A 15,653-nucleotide genomic window follows, 5' to 3' on the forward strand; every position below is an offset into this window, starting at 1 on the left:
CACACGCTTTCTTGCCAAAAACTTAAATTAAATTTTAAACTGTCAAAAACGCGGGCATCCAATTTGATGACGTAATATCGGTATCATTATACGAAATAACACAGACAAGTTTGACAGATATATTCATAGACAACTGATTATAATAAATATAAATACTTATTATCTATGGATATATTATACCCAGCTGTCTACACTGAACTAAATTATGGTCTATGGTTCATACCGATATGACATCACATCAGTGCTTGCCCGCGTTGTAGGTCACGTGATGTACAGTTTAAAAAAAAAAGATTTTTAATATTTCAAAAGAAAAATGTACTTTTATGACTTGAAATCTGAATATTTAAGTATATTTAAAGTATATTTTTGAGTGATCTGATTATCGAAACTGTTCAGTATACGTATTGGGTCAATTTCTTCTCCGGTATATCATAACTTTTAATAAACCAAAATAACTTTGTACATAATAAAAGTAAATATTAGATACACAAACCTAATATTGATTTTATGTAATACATTTAATTGCACTCAAACAATTTCTGGTCATTGATAATAATAAATTAAATTTTCAAATAAATAAATAAAAGAAAAAAATATATCTTATAATATAATAATATGCATAGAATCGCAGTAGGGTTAGATGTAGTATCTTGAATCATTTGTGCTTTCTCGGCTGATATTGATTTTTACTGGACAGTATTTGTATTAAAATTCACTTTTTAAGAGTGAAGGTAGGCTGAAGACTGATTATCAATGTGATTTCGTTTTGGAATATATTATATCTCCTGTTTCTCCAAACTGTCTATTTAATCTCTATTATATTATAAATGCGAAAGTAAACATGTTTGTTTGTTTGTTACGCTTTCACGCTTAAACTAGCGAATGGTTTTTAATGAAACTATACAGCAATATAGCTGATATATCAGAATAACACATGAACTATAATTTATCTGCGTCTGTACTTATCATGTCCCTATGTATGCTTAGATCTTTAAAACTACGCAACGGATTTTGATTCGATTTTTTTAATAGACTGTTTCCAGAGGAAGCATAATCGAGTAGAGTAATGGGTTGAAAGGGATGTGCTTCAAGAACAGTTTTCAAGATTGTTTTTAGCTATTTTTCACTATTCTAAGTACCACATCTTCTCCTATAATAAAATTAACGTAACGTTTATAATATATTCAGATATAATATTATTTGCTTAACTTACTGTCATGTTATTACTTATATCTACCCCCTTGTAACTTCCCACCACCACCACTCTTTTAAAAGCTAGCTGCTGGATAAAATATGATAAAGCTTGAATGTCAAATGATATCTATCTTCTCAGTTAAAATATTATCACTGTTTAGGAGTGAAAAGATATTCTGAATTTTGGTGGGGTACTTAATATCATTTTTACAGAGTGATCGATTAACGTTAACGTACTCATCAAATGAAATTTTCGGCGTTTTTACGGCTTTGGAAATCTTAGATGGAGGGAAGTACGTACTTGTGGTACTAAAAGACCGATATGGCCTGGGTACAATCGCAGGCGTTCCGAAGTTCTTATATCACTTCCAAGGGCCTCTGTTCGCAAAGTTGTTGCGGCTATCACAGGGCACTGGCTGGGCGGCAAGCATGCTGAACACTTAGCTGTCACAGTGGTGACGAGGAGGAGACAATGTCTCTTCGTCTCTGTCACTGCCCAGCTCTTGTCATGAGGAGATGGACTTACTTGAGCCAGTCACTCTTTGACGACCGGGGAAGGGCCAACCCTTTTACGGTATCACAACGGACCCTATGGTCTAAGTGTGTCCCACCCCAGGACAGCCACTCTTACCTAACATTTCAGCCACCCTTAACGTTCTTTTATTTACTATTTTTGAGGTCAAAAATAAAGTAAATGTGATTCAAAATTAAATTAATAAACAGTAATATCACATATCTAGTTGGATTATATTTAGGTCGTTATGAGCGATGTCGTTTTAAACGTTTTTGCTTCCATTCATTTATTTAGTGTGTGCATAAAATCTTCTATTCCCTGGAGATACTACGATCAAATTACTCTTTAAAAATTGCATATTTTGTTCGATATAAATAAAAATATATTTCATTTTTTATGATATATGAATACATTAAATTTATCATTTCTATTTTTTCATTTTTGAATTTTATTGTTTTGTAAATGGTTTATTAATTGCATTTTAAATTATTAAACTCATTTTAACTGTTTCGTACTTTACAGATATTTTTTATAAAACCTTTTAAAAATTTTTTTATTTTAATAAACAAATTAAAGAAACGACTAAAGCTGATTTGGTCAAGCGTTCCTTGTCAATAATATTAAATCTTATAAACCTCTTACTTCGCCTTTTTTTTCATAGTTCGTCTAAAGCTATACAATAAGAGAAAGTTTGTTGTACCTTCTTGTGTATTGACTAAATTATGTCAACCTCTCACTAGTAGTATGTTGAAGTCACTTATTTAAATACTAACAGAAAACAAGTGAAAGTTAAGATCATACTTCACAGGATCATTTCTGTAGTATATCTTCACATTATCTTTACTCAACTGTAGAGTCCAATGTAACCACGATGATGAGTTAGAGTGATGGAATCCTAAGCGTGAGGTAGATCCTAGATCATTCAATGAATATTCTAGGATTAACGATGATCGTTCAACCAACTGTTTATCAGTAGGCATGGATTTCTCACATTTTGAGTGGTCTAATTTTAATTGTTAACATAATTTACTCATTAACTCTCTTTAAAACACCCTTCTTTATTAAATCATTACTTCTAGTGCCGAATCAGTAGAGCGACAATTTTTCACATTTATTCTTCCTTAAACTTTGTTTTTTTTCAAGGTTGGCGTCGGTAAAATAACTTAAGTATAGATCGGTCACTAAATAATTAGACAAGCAAGGTTCAAGACTTAAAGAATATAAAATTTTTCAAGTATAATAGATCATAATATATCTGCGTGTACAATGTCCAGTACATTTCTATTCACCACAGAAGGCATATGTATATATATTCGCGTTAAGTTGCCCGCCTCTTTTGAGTTTCAGGTCAGAATCCCCAAATCACTGAAGGTTCATAATATGTAGATTTTCCTTTTCTTGTTTCACAAACCCTTATGCATAAATTATTTACGGAATGTTTCTCCACGCGGACTTTTCAAATAAAATTTATACAGTATTTTTAATAATTGAAAAAAAAATAGGAAAAAACTTTTTTTTATAGTAAAATATTTTAGAATTTTTTAATATAAGGTTGTGTTTTTTTTTTTACGTTTACACCGGGTGTTTAAATAGTAGCGCACATTAAATCTGATACTTAAAAAAACCATTCTTCAAAATTTATTTATTTAAAAAAATTGTAACGACCAGTTTGATCTGTTGTATCTCCTTCTCTTCAAAGATGCTCTAGAAGACCTACAGATTTGATAAACTCGTTCATTTAAGTGGAGATACTTCACAGGATCATTTCTGTAGTATATCTTCACATTATCTTTACTCAACTGTGGAGTCCAATGTAACCACGATGATGAGTTAAAGTGATGGAATCCTGAGCGTGAGGTAGATCCTAGATCATTTAATTAATGTTCTAGGACTAACGATGATCGTTCATTCTACTGTTTACCAGTAGGGCATGGATTTCTCACATTCAACATTTCAACATAATTTACGAATAACTTACCCTCTTTAAAACAGTACTTCTGGAGATCTGACTATAACGGACACCTTCAACAGGACACTTAACAATACAAATTCTACCCTCATGATTTAAATAACGTCATCCATTTGAACTATAGAAAAGATCAGTTCTTTTTTCTAGAAACAATTTAAATTATTAAGAATACATCTCAAATATGTCGAATAATACTTTCGATCGAACCCTTTGCATTCACGTTTCCAATTATGTAGTTGGGAAGAAAATGGAAACTATATACCTACTTTCAATTTTTTTTCGTGTAAATTGTATGCTGTCAATATTCTAGTCAACACTGACCATTCTTACACTCCCATGAGGAATCTGACCCTTCAATCACTGAAATTGATTCAATTTTATAAAAAAAAAAGTTATAATGAATAAAAAAATTGAAATTTTCACTTTTCCATACCTTTAGATAAAAAGTTTATATTATGTAAAAATTTCATTATTTCACCAGAATTATTTTTTAATAAAAATTCGATGAATTTTAGATAAAAATTTGATAATGGAAGTTAAATAATGTATAAAACTTAACCTAATGCAAAATTGATTACTTTCCGATCTATAAATCCATAAATCTCGCCAGAAAGATTTTTCGTAAGTTTGTGAGTATCATTTTTCACCCTAGCGAATCCCTCTTGAGTTTATAACCATAAATTTATTATATTTCCCGATATAAAATGTTCTTCAGAGTAAAAAATAGTAAAATTATTTTTTCTTTTTTTTTTTGAAAAGTACAATCACGATAATTTTACTAAGAAAAACAATTTGTAGCTTTTCCAGTCTAAAACACTAATTTTACATATTTACGTAAGAAAAAATATAACAACGGGATACAGGATAGTAAATATAAACCCTCACGCAAGCAATGAAGCAAGTCCGCAAAGTACAATTCATAACATAAATATTATTTTAAAAAATTATATAATTATAGTGAAATTCGTTTATTGCATTTTATGAAATTTTTGATTTAGTCTAATCGTTAAAACTGAGTTAATTGTTGAAATACCCTGTATAGAAAGTGTTAAATATCAGTGCTTGCATTATTTTTATAGTTTAAAAAACCAACACCATTATGGCGCCATTAATTTGGTTTTCGAAAGATATTTTCTAGAATTTTTTTTTCGAGAATTTTTTTTTCGAGAATTTTTCACAAGGCCACTAGTTGAAGATAGCTGAACTTTCTATCTTTTATAGTTTTGGAGGAAATGAATAACAAAATTTTGTCCTAATTTACACCTTCACGGATCAACAGTACCGTTTACGAAAAAATGATTCAAACATAAGTTGTTAATTTTTTTATAAGGAACAGTTTTACCTTTAAACTTTTGTTCTATCTCTAACGGCTTACCAGATGGGTCATACCAAAGACCCAAGACCTAATTAACCTATGTTGTTCATTTACGAACTTAGCCTCACTTTTTACGTCTTGAGCACACTATAAAAATTTGAGCTTGATATCTCTTTTCGTTTTTGAGCTGCTCACAGACAGATGGACAACCGGAAATGGACTAATGAGGTGATTTTATAAACAACATCAATATCTTTAAGCGTTACATACTTGGGACTAAACTTAGTACACCTTGATATATATTACATATATCCAGGGTATAAAAATAATGATGTGGGTGGCCTCTGTTATAGACGTATTTGTCAGATAAACGGAGGTTAAACTCCATCATTATTATTCTAGTTCTAAAGGGCTGTGATGAGTAAGTGAAGTCACATAAAATAATTTTTACTTTATAATGAAAACTTCACACATTTAAATATCTTTAAAATAAAAATTATAGAGTTTATTTTTGGTGGAGATCATTGCGTGCAATTGTACAACAAATTAAATATACATTATAATGGATACAGAAAAAAATTTGCAAATACCCATATCCACCATATCCACACATATAGCCAGTATAACGTATGCGTTAAAAGTCTAGAGCCATATGTCATATTTCAGAACGACTGGAAATATGAGAAGCATCTGCTGAGATTAGTTCATTTTCAATCACACGTGTTCAGGACGTAAAAAGTGAGGTCGAGTTCATAAAGAAGCAACATAAGTCAAGGTCTTGGGTCCATAGGACCCATCTTGCTAACCGTTAGACAAAGAACAAAAATTTTCACGAAAAATTGTCATAATAATAATAATTGTCCATTTTGTTTTGCTTGCTATATGATCAAAGTAAGTTTGTTGTTATTGTATATTGACTAAATTGTGCCAACCTCTCACTAGTAGTATGTTGAAGTCACTTATTTAAATATTAACAGAAAACAAGTGAAAGTTAAGATCATACTTCACAGGATCATTTCTGTAGTATATCTTCACATTATCTTTACTCAACTGTAGAGTCCAATGTAACCACGATGATGAGTTAAAGTGTTGGAATCTTGAGCGTGAGGTAGATCCTAGATCATTCAATGAATGTTCTAGGATTAACGATGATCGTTCAACCTACTGTTTACCAGTAGTCTTGGATTTCTCACATTCTGAGTGGTCTCTTATTTATTTAAAACATAATTTATTCATTACTCCTAGGGCTGAATCAGCAAAGCTATAAGAAGAATACGCGATGTTCAAATGACAATTTTTTCACATTTATTCTTCATACTGTTTCAACTTGAATTATACAACGTTTTTGAAAAGCTTTATTAAAAAACTGTAGTAAGGTCGAAAAAATCTGAAAATTCTTAGTTCCAAAATAGATAAAATTACGAGAGTGCTGACGGTATTTAATCTATTTTGATAGAGAAAATATGACATGATAGTAGGAAATGGATATTATTTTTGGAATCAAAACCTTATAAACATATAAATACCAAAAGTATCCCATGCAGTTAAATTTTTTTACTGATCTGTGTGCTATTATTTGTTAAATATAATGGCGTATCCTAGACCTATGATATAGTCACAGAGTAAAGTATATATATAGACACAAACTAGTTCAAGGCTTTATTTAAATAATTCATAATAATGTACTATCAACTATACTGTTGTAGGCTCTGAGGCTCTCTGTGTTTATACGTCTGACTGCATTATGGAAATGTTTTTGGTACTCTATGTGGATATAATATTTTGTGTTTTTTTTTATTTATAAAATATTTTTTAACAAATTCATGATGAAAACTTATTTGATGCATTTTCATTATTCATAATACAAATATATTTAGAAATGATTTTGTTTCTTTTTGGCAATTTTATTCTTCACAATGTGGAAAATTTTTGTTTATGATTGAAACGAGAAGAATTCGAAAGGTAGGTATTTGATTAGACTCTCAATGACAAGTTTCCATACAGTTTTTGCTGTTTTTCTTCACAAACCCAAGTCCATGCAGACAGACACAGCCGCTTGATTTTGATACCATGCATATATAAAATATATCAAGGTATACTAAGTTTAGTCCCAAGTTTTTAATGCTTAAAAATATTGATGCTACGAACATAATTTTGGTATACGTGTTCATAAAATCAGTTGGAAAAACAACAGCAATTGGGATGGCTTCGTACCCCTTGGAAAAAAATCAAAAATTTTTTTCTGTTTCAGAATTCGATAAAACTCATTTTTCAAGGTAATTTTGACCCAAAAAATTCAAAAATCGAGTTTATTTGACGATTAGGCTAGTAGATTTTGAAAAAAAACGAGTAATGGGATCGATTTTTGGCGATATCTCAAAAATTATCCGTCCAATCGTTAAATGTACCCGATTTTTTAATTTCTTGGGTCAATTATACCTTAGAAACTTTGTTTCATGAAATTCCGAAACAACAAAATTTTTTGGATTTTTTGCAATTTTTTGAAGGGGTACCCCTTGGAAAAAATCGAAAAAAATCAAAAACAATTTTCTGTTTCAGAATTCGATAAAACTCAGTTTAAAAGGTAACTTTGACACAAAAAATTCAAAAATCGAGTTCATTTGACGATTGGGCTGGTAGATTTTGAAAAATCGAGTCCTAGGATCGATTTTTGGCGATATCTCAAAAATTACCCGTTCAATCGTTAAATGAACCCGATTTTTTAATTTTTTGGGTCAATTATACCTTATAAACTGTGTTTCATCAAATTCCGAAGCAACAAAATGTTTTCGATTTTTTGCTTTGAAGGGAAACCCCTTGGAAAAAATCGAAAAAATCAAACAATTTTTTCTGTTTCAGAATTCGATAAAACTCAGTTAATAAGGCAATTTTGACCCAAAAAATTCAAAAATCAAGTTCATTTCACGATTGGGCAGGTAGATTTTGAAAAAAACGAGTCCTTGGATCGATTTTTCTCGTATATCTAGTTATTTTTTGTAAGAAACTTATTTGTTTAGTTTTTATTAACAACCATGCCTTCTGTGGATAATTTCCGCGTTAAATCTAAAACTTGGCCTCTTATAAAATCAACTTGGCTCATCGATAAATTCAGTACTTCTTTTTGTCTTCTACTTGTTTATCCAAAATCAAACAAATTTTCCAATAAATCCAATAAAAGTGATTCAACAAACGCATAAAAAACTAAATTTTTGCTGTCAATTTCTGGCTAAACCGCGCTCATCTAATATTTGTCAAGTATGAATCTGAGGGTTTAATTGAACCCGGAAAACTTAAATCGAATTCGATGCCGGTATAAGATGCCATTTTCCTCGATTAAATTTATTTATCGAGTTTCAAACATGGCAACTTAAAAAAGACACCTGGATATGGTATGAGTCTAAAGGGCGGGAATTATTTTTGCCCGGAGCTAGATCGGGCTCTAGTTACCCAGTTTCAGTGGGTAAAAATTTATAAGAAACTTGTCTCATATTTTAACTTTTTTTTATTTCGCTTTTTAATCCAGAAAATCAAGAAAGATGGCAAATCCAAGAAAAAGTTGAATAAGTAAAAAGAATGATATAAAAAGCAAATAATAAATAGTTGGTACAGTTATTACACAGATGAATAATAATATGCATAGGTACCTACTCCAGACTGAGACGACACTTGCATTCTTCACGATGATAAGTCGATACATATCGGGTGTTATATCATAGGATGGTATTATATTATACACCTCTAGTGAGACTAGAAAGTTGGTAGGAAACGTAAGAAGGATTCACATGAATGAAGAATATATTCTGGATTAAGCAATCGCATATTTCAGATGAGGATTACCAGTTGTAACATCTTATTTATTTAACGGTTCGATACGTCTTAAGTCGTTACGCTATCTGAACACTTATTTTATATATCAAACGTATATAGTAACTTTGTTGTGTATGATATTATTATTACCAACGACATATGAAAATATAACAAATTTTACAGCCCTATTACTTTCTTTTACTTTTCAATTGCTTTCTTTTTTTTACGTTTATATTGAAACTGTAGCATATCCTTACATATAAAGGATGATCTAATTTCAGTTTTCTATGTTTGCTATTGTGTAAATAGTGTACTTTCGCTAGTGAAAAATAAATTATGAAATTTGAAAAAAGTTAAAATTTATGTAAAAACACACTTAAATATTCTGATTTCGAGTCATAATAGCACATTTTTCTTAATATTAAAATTAAAAATCGTAATTTTTAAACTGTATATCACGTAACCTAAAACGTGGGCAAGCCCTGATGTGATTTCATATCGGTATGAACCATAGACCATCAGTTAGTTCAGTGTAGACAGCTGGGTATAATATATTCATAGATAATAAGTATTTATATTTATTATAATCAGATGTCTATGAATATATCTTTCAAACTTATTTGTGTTATTTCGTATAATGAGACCGATATTACGTCATCAAATTGCATGCTCGCGTTTTAGACAGTTTATAAAAGGTTTAAAATTTAATTTAAGTTTTTGGCAAGAAAGCGTGTGTATTTTTCCGAAGTAAATTTTTGGTGGCTTTTTATTAGCAAAATCAACATTTTGAAGTACTTTTTCAAATATAGTAGAATACCCTATTTGAAAGTTGTGTTTACTTTCGCTTGTTTCAAACGTCAAATATTAGTTTGAAACATTATTTTACGATATGAATCATTTAACTAAATCACGCTCAAATGCTCAGCGCTAAAATTTTTGGCTTGTCCTACAATAATAACAGTTCTGTAAATTCTGGCCAATTTAATCTTCCTATTGATCAACAATTCGCATCAGTGTACAAAAGTTTCAAGAAACTGTGAGTGTTGGCGGTAGCGTAAGGCGTATAAATCATCGTAGTGTATGTTTAGGCAAGAATACGCTATTAAATTTCTTTTTGTGCGAGTTTCATAAGAGTCACGCCTATATCAACAAATCTGTAACGTTGGAGGACCTAACCGATCACAGCGAAATTACAAAAACATAATAACATCAATGGCATACTATAACTATATAAAACATATTAGGTATTCATTTACACATAGACTCAGTAGCTCAGTGCCAGAACGTAGGACTCCAATTTCAGAGGCTAGCGTTCAAAACCAGCTCATGTAAAACTAAATTTTTTTTTTGCTTTCATTAATCAATAATCTTATAAATAATATTTATTATATTTGTAATATTATTTACACCAAAAGAAGCACCTAAAGAAGTTTAATTCAATCGTGTGGTATACAATACTCTCGTTCTTTTTATTTATCTATCTCTATACGTATTAATTAAAATTGTGTCAACCTCTCACTAGTAGTATGTTCAAGTCGTGTATTTAAATACTAATAGAAAACTAACAAAGTTAAGATCATACTTCACAGGATCATTTCTGTAGTATATCTTCACATTATCTTTACTCAACTGTAGAGTCCAATGTAACCACGATGATGAGTTAAAGTGTTGAAATCCTGAGCGTGAGGTAAATCCTAGATCATTCAATGAATGTTCCAGGGTTAACGATGATCGTTCAACCTACTGTGTATCAGTAGGGAATGGATTTCTCACATGCTGAGTGGTATTTAAATTAAAATAGTTCATGAATTTAAATTTTTTACGAAACCTGCAAAAGGTGCTCTTTTCATAAACAGATCTTATTAATTACTTCAAAAACGATCTGTTCCTCAAAAAACGTGTTAGGATATAAAAAAAGTTCATTCGGATGTACTTCAATATGAGAATGTGCCACAAAAGAAACCACCTAAAAAATAATATCCCATAATATCTTTACTTGATTAAAGTTAATCTTTAAATTTTTCAAAACTAGCATTTGAATTAAAAATAACCGTTCCACATAGAAACAAGTTCAATTTGCACCTACAGAATTTCTGATACTTTATGTATTACACAGTCTTCAAGGCTATTCGACATATAGGTAAATTTAAAATTCAGTACCATATCATCACTTGTATTCTTTTTTCCTGGAGGTACTTAATATTTTACTGAATTGTTGAAGGTTTACTCATTCGAAACATAAATTCGAAATTTTATATACTTCATTATTAATTTTTAAACGGTATGTATTTTCTTTCGCTAGTAACTTTATGTTTACCATAAAGAGTTAATTCCGTAAACAAAAAAAATCTATCTTGTCTAAGACAAATTTGATATGCAAAAGAATGTAAATTTTCTGTTTTAGAGATGAAAAAAAAAATGAAAACTTCTTGAATTTTTTAACATAATATATTTTCACGTCTATATACATATCAATGTGGAAGTTAAGTTTTCGCAAACCGGACTCGTCTCAAACCCAATTTCACAACAAATTATTTAGTGGGTTTGAAAAATTCTTTTATCGACCTCAATTTATATCTAAAATTTGGTATCCTTTGGGGAATGGGTGTGTCCAAGTTCGCTATAACTGACGAGAATTGTTTTATGGGTTGACCTTTAACAGGTATCCATTTTATCAATTCAGAGTCAGGTATAGGACCTTTATCCCAGTTCAGAGTGTTATTTCCTGCCTTGTAGATTAAAATGCTTCCTTAAGCATCTAAACTATTGTGATGGCAGGTAGAATTTTGTGTTCTGTATTTATAATATGGTTGCAAGATTTTTCGATTCGATGATTTTTGACATCGCTTATATGTTCTTTTTTGCGAATTCAAATTTGTCGCTTGATCTGGCCTAAATAAATTTTAGAACAATTCGAGCAAGAAATTTGGTAGATACCCGATTTCAAGGCGTGTGAGATGTAAAACCAACTGTAATCCCAGACTTGTTCAAAATTCTATATATCTTGTTATTACAATGATGGTTAAATATAGGAAACTCTTACCCACTTATTCTTTTCGGAAACTTTCTTAAAGGAGGTTGTATCCCTAATTCCTTTACGCCATTTTTGGAGGATAGAATATACAACGTATCGTAACCATTAAAAACGGCAACGTTTTTAATGTATTTTTAAGCGACATGTAAGTCTATTGTATGTTTTTTAATTTATTCGATATAATTTCTTAATAACCGTTCTTTAAGGCCATAGAAAAAATAAAATTTAAATTTAAGTTTTCATAATTGTTTATTAATTCACTACTGATCTGAATATAGAGGTTGTGTGGCATTCAAAGCAGATGTTTTCTGGTAAATTATCATTTTAAAGCCTTTATACGAAGTAAAACGTATTTCTCTCTTGTCTAACAAAAAAAATAAAAAAATAAATGGTAATTATATGCATGAAAATTTCGTGAAAATTATGATTTCATATTTAAATAAATAGCACTTTTCTTACATAACATATAGTTTGATACAAAAGTTGAATCGAGATGGATAATAAAAATAAAATAGAAAAAAGAATGACAAGAGTTTTGTGTACCTTCATTTTATAACAAAAAGTGGGTGTGGTTAAATATTTTTGTTCACTGAACACATAAAAGTACAGGAAAATTTGACAGGGATAATCATCGATTTAGGTATGTGCGCCTTTTACGATCAATTTTTTACAATACTTTTTTTTACTAAAATTAGAAAATCTATATATATTATAAATGCGAAAGTAAGCATTTTTGTTTGTTTGTTTGTTACGCTTTCACGCTAAAACTAGCGAATGGTTTTTAATGAAACTGTACAGCAATATAACTGATATATCAGAATAACACATGAGATATAATTTATAAAGATATATTTAAAAAACATTTTAAAAAAAATAAAAAAATTGAATTTAATTTGACATTTGAAATTACCATAAATTACAGATTTCTGTAAAGATAGTCAAAATAAATATTCCAAGGCCATCTTCTCTGATGTAATATAATATATAATATATTTTACCTGTGTAAAACCATCCCCACCATTATTTCGAGTGTTATAGAAAAGGGATTTAGACTTTTGTTCTATATCTTACGGTTTACAAGATGGATCCATCGGACCCAAGACCCAATCGACTTATGTTGTTAATTTACGAACCCGGCCTCACTTTTTACGTCCTAAGCACGCTTTAAAAATTTCAGCTTGATATCTCTTTTCGTTTTTGAGTTATCGTGATGACAGACGGACAGACAACCAGAAATGTATTAATTAGGTGATTTTATGACTACCTATACCTAAATTTTGTTCATAGCATAAATATTCTTAAGCATTACAAACTTGGGATTAAACTTAGTATACCTTAGTATATTTCATATACATGGTATAATGAAGAAATGGTAATAAAAAAGAATCATTTTAATTTGAAATCGTGTTTTAAGGTTGACTTTTTAAGTCTATAAGGAATTCGTCTAAATCAGATGACTCTTTATATGAACTGAATGTTATTTCTAAGTTGTTTTTTTTTATAAGCAGCATTAACAACTCATAAGATGAAAAATGAATCACTTTGTACCATAATTAAACAATTGTCGCGTAATAATAAAGGATACCAATATAGTATATAATTGGGTAACTGTATTTCATGTTCTTTTTCATGTGATAAAAAATGAAAATGATACTTAATTGTAAGTAACCTGTAAAGATATAATATCAAAAACAGAACTTAGAAAGTTTTGCTGTCTAGGTTTTTCTTCGTTCACTAGATCGTTTTATTGCGATCCCTTAGACTGAGAGTTAACAAACTTTTCTGCTAAAATGTGATTCCAAGTATCCAGTTCCAGTTGGAAATTTAAAAATGCAATAATACTTTATCTTAGTCATTAAGTCACTCAATGCGTCCATATGCGTTAAGAGATCTTTTTTAGCTGGACAATTTCATCTTTAAAATTAAAAATAACCACTTTATAGCTATATATATACTTTTTTTTAAATTTCATAGTTTTTTAATTTAACGTTTAAGAAAGTGAAAGCAGGGTAGCAAACTTTAATAAAATGCTCGATAATTGACTTGAAAAGTAGACATGTTTAACATTACTTTCATGACAAAGCAGTTGATAGACAAGACATTTTGATTACCACCGATTTGACCATAGAAAATTTAAAAAAAATCTAATTAAGTTAAGATCTTAATAAAGAAATCAAAATATTTTCAATATTAATGGTGAATTTTGATATTAACGAAATGAGAATCTGACTTAGTTTTCGAAATATCGAAGACTGAAAATTTCGATTTAAAATTTGATTTTAAAAATTTCAAAGTTCTGAATTGTTTCCTTAAATAAAATATACTTTTTTTACAGACAAGCTTTTATTTAATACACCGGATAAATTTAAACGAGTTACAAAATTTTATTTGGTTATTTTTATGGCCAGTGTGAAATACAATGAATTGGTACTGTTTAATAAATTCCCCCACGGCTCACATATTACGGGTAGAAACACAAATACCCCAAAAATTAAGTGCCTACGTAGGTATTGACAAGATAAAATAAGTGAATTGAAATTACAAATAACCACACAGTTAAAATTTCATATATAATTAATTACATAATTCCCATAATATGTACAAATACGTACAGAGTGCCCGTCAATACGAAATCAAAACCGATTATAACTACCCCGTAATAACACAGATAGTCGCATCAATGAACGTTTTTACTCGGGAATCCTCAATAACAGCTTCGATTTGGATGATTTTTTTTTTCAAAATCATTCTTTTTGTATATTATTTAAAATCAGAATCATTTCGGAGAGGGGAAATAATCTAAGGGGGATTAGGCAATGTCGCGACTGATTTATCGACGCACAGCCTAAATCGCTCATGATAGAAGTTTGATATTTCGAGAGGATAGATTGCAATATTTTGCAATAGACTTTTCATTGGTCATTTCTTGCATCCAAATAAAGATAACCCCGGTGAAAAAACTTCACTTGAATTTTTTAAACAGAAAAACTTTTATTTTCCTGGGTTTAAAAAACAAAAACGTCTTTTTACTAATGTTAATTGGAACTCGCAACATATTTTAAAGTTTTAGATTTATGGCTAATCAATTAGTTTAAACCAGGCATTGACAAACGGGACTTACAGAAGTCTCTCAGACTTCCTACTTAAAACACGAGTAAGATAGTGACAACCTAATCACAACTAAAATGCGAGTAAGACAGAGAGACAATATTTTTTCAGAGAGACAACATCTCATTACTATTAGAGAAACTGAGATAGGTAGAATAGTCGTATACCCATCTCGCTTCTTCCCCTAGGAGCAACGCGGACTTGCATAAAGAGACACACACTAAAATTTATGACACACAATAAAGTTTTAACAATGGTGACTTCGACTTAAAATAACTCGCCCATGCCTGGTTTAAACAATATCCTACCGGGTTACCCATCGGCAACCTGCACTCTCACGTTCAGGAGGAGAAATTAATCATGCTCAATGATGGATTTTTCCGGGACTATTAAGGATGTATGAGCATGGTAGTGGGGGCACAAATTTAAAAATAGATATTTTCAATTTTGATGATAAATTTACATTATTACTTGACGATATAAGACGAAAAGTAAGAATAAAATTTTTCGATATCTGGCTTAATTTTCAAAATATCGAAAATTGAAAATTTTGTTTAATTATTTAGCTTTCGATATTTCGAAAACCAAGACACATATCGAAAAATTTTATTCTTATTTTTCGTCTACATTCATGAAGTTATAACAAAATTCATCGTCAAAGCTGAAAATAAGATAAAAATAATTTCAACCCTTAATCTACCCTGCTCTTACA

General features: G+C 30.0%; 1 protein-coding gene and 4 non-coding genes across 5 annotated transcripts in view; 4 read left to right on the forward strand and 1 right to left on the reverse strand.

Moving 5' to 3' along the window:
* LOC123303048 overlaps window positions 1-15,653 on the reverse strand; it is a 509,686-nt gene that overhangs the window by 471,347 nt on the left and 22,686 nt on the right. The window lies entirely within an intron of this gene.
* Window positions 2,500-2,711, forward strand: LOC123303155. Its single transcript, XR_006535585.1, has one exon. It is a non-coding gene; the product is annotated as a small nucleolar RNA U3 (small nucleolar RNA).
* On the forward strand, window positions 3,452-3,660 carry LOC123303156. The gene has a single exon (XR_006535586.1). It is a non-coding gene; the product is annotated as a small nucleolar RNA U3 (small nucleolar RNA).
* On the forward strand, window positions 5,986-6,197 carry LOC123303153. Its single transcript, XR_006535583.1, has one exon. It is a non-coding gene; the product is annotated as a small nucleolar RNA U3 (small nucleolar RNA).
* On the forward strand, window positions 10,372-10,584 carry LOC123303154. The gene has a single exon (XR_006535584.1). It is a non-coding gene; the product is annotated as a small nucleolar RNA U3 (small nucleolar RNA).

Source organism: Chrysoperla carnea, chromosome X, assembly GCF_905475395.1.
Source record: "Chrysoperla carnea chromosome X, inChrCarn1.1, whole genome shotgun sequence".
Classification (NCBI taxonomy): Eukaryota; Metazoa; Arthropoda; class Insecta; order Neuroptera; family Chrysopidae; genus Chrysoperla; species Chrysoperla carnea.